This window comes from Macaca nemestrina, chromosome 1 (assembly GCF_043159975.1).
Source record: "Macaca nemestrina isolate mMacNem1 chromosome 1, mMacNem.hap1, whole genome shotgun sequence".
Lineage (NCBI taxonomy): Eukaryota > Metazoa > Chordata > Mammalia > Primates > Cercopithecidae > Macaca > Macaca nemestrina.
In genome coordinates, this window is record NC_092125.1 from 200500597 (window position 1) to 200503036 (window position 2440).

Consider the following 2440-nt stretch of genomic DNA (forward strand, 5'->3'; position numbering starts at 1 on the left):
GTAACTCAGAAATGGAAAACCAAATATTGCATGTTCTCACTCATAAGTGGGAGCTAAGCTATGAGGACACAAAGCCATAAAAATGATACAATGGACTTTGGGGACTCAGGGGAAAGGGTGGCGGGATGAAGGATAAAAGACTGCACACTGAGTACAGTGTATCTGTACAGGTGTACAGTGTGCAAGTATTTTTTTCATATAATGGCTCCTTTTCCCCTGGGTAGAAACCCAGTAGCAGGATTGCTGGATCAAATGGTAGATCTACTTTTAGTTCTTTAAGGCATCTCTACACTGTTTTCCACAGTGGTTGTACTAGTTTACATTCCCACTAGCTGTGTAAAAGTGTTCCCTTTTCACCACATCCACAGCAACATCTATTATTTTTTTTATTTTTTGATTATGGCCATTCTTGCAGGAGTAAGGTGGTGTCACATAGTGGTTTTGATTTGCATTTCCCTGATCATTAGTGATGCTGAGCATTTTTTCATATGTTTGTTGGCCATTTGTTTATCTTATTTGGAGAATTGACTATTCATGTCCTAAGCCCACTTTTTGATGGGATTGTTTGGTTTTTTTTTCTTGCTGATTTGTTTTTCTTGTAGATTCTGTATATTAGTCTTTTGTCAGATGCATATTTGCGAAGATTTTCTCTCACTCTGTGGGTTGTCTATTTACTCTGCTGATTATTTCTTTTGCTGTGCAGAAGCTTTTCAGTTTAATTAAGTCCCCTCTATTTATCTTTGTTTTTGTTGCATTTGCTTTTGGGTTCTTGGTCCTGAAGTCTTTGCCTAAGCCAAAATGTCTAGAAGGTTTCTCCGATGTTATCTTCTAGAACTTTTATGGTTTCAGGTCTTAGATTTAAGTCTTTGATCCACTTCGAGTTGATTTTTGTATAAGGTGAGAGATGAGGATCCAGCTTCATTCTTCTACATGTGGCTTGCCAATTATCCCAGCACCGTTTGTTGAACAGGGTGTCCTTTCTCCACTTTATGCTTTTGTTTTGTCAAAGATCAGTTGGCTGTAGGTATTTGGCTTTATTTCTGGGTTCTCTATTCTGTTCCATTGGTCTTTGTGCCTATTTTTATACCAGTACAATGCTGTTTTGGTGATTATGGCCTTATAATATAGTTTGAAGTTTAGTAATGTGATGTCTCCAGATTTGTTCTTTTTGCCTAGTCTTCCTTTGGCTATGTGGGCTTTTTTTATGGTTCTATATGAATTTGGGGGTTGTTTTTTCTAATTCTGTGAAGAATTATGGTGATATTTTTATGTGAATTGCATTGAATTTGTAGATTGCTTTTGGCAATATGGTCATTTTCACAATATTGATTCTACTTATCCATGTGCATGGGATGTGTTTCCATTTGTTTGTGTTGTCTATGATTTCTTTCAGCAGTGTTTGGTAGTTTTCCTTGTAGTGGTCTTTCATTTCCTTGATTAGTCATATTCGTAAGTATTTTATTTATTTATTTATTTATTCATTTATTTTGCAGTTATTGTAAAAGGAGCTGAGTTCTTGATTTAATTTTCAGATTGGTCACTGTTGGTGTATAGCAGTGCTACTGATTTGTGTACATTAATTTTGTATCCTGAAACTTTGCTGAATTCACTTATCAGTTCTAGGAGCTTTTTGGATGAGTCTTTAGGATTTTCTAGGTATACAATCATATCAACAGTGAACAGCGACAGTTTGACTTCCTCTTTACAGATTTATATTCCCTTTATTTCTTTCTCTTGTCTGATTGCTCTGGCTAGGACTTCCAGTACTGTGTTGAATAGAAGTAGTGAAAGTGGGCATCGTTGTCTTATTCCAGTTCTCAGGGGGAATACTTTCAACTTTTCGCCATTTTGTATAATGTTGGCTGTGAGTTTGTCACAGATGGCTTTTATTACCTTAAGGTATGTCCCTTCTATGACAATTTTGCTGAGGGTTTTAATTATAGAGATGCTGGATTTTGTCAAATGCTTTTTTGCATCTATTGAGATGATCACGTGATTTTTGTTTTTAATTCTGTTTACTCTTTATGTGGTGTATCACATTTATTGACTTGTGGATGTTAAAGCATCCCTGCATCCCTGGTATGAAACCCACTTGATCGTAGTGGATTATCTTTTTGATATGCTATTGGATTCGGTTAGCTCGCATTTTATTGAGGATTTTTGCATCTATGTTCCTCAGGGATATTTGTCTGTAGTTTTCTTCTTTTGTTATATTCATTCCTGCTTTTGGTATTAGGGTGATACTGGCTTCATAGAATGATTTAGGGAGGATTCCCTCTTTCTCTCTTTTGGAAGAGTGTCAATAGGATTGGTACCAATTCTTCTTTGAATGCCTGATAAAATTCAGCTGTGAATCCATCTGGTCCTCGACTTTTTTTTGTTGGTAACATTTTAATTACCATTCCAATCTTGCTGCTTGTTATTGGTCTTTCAGAGTTTC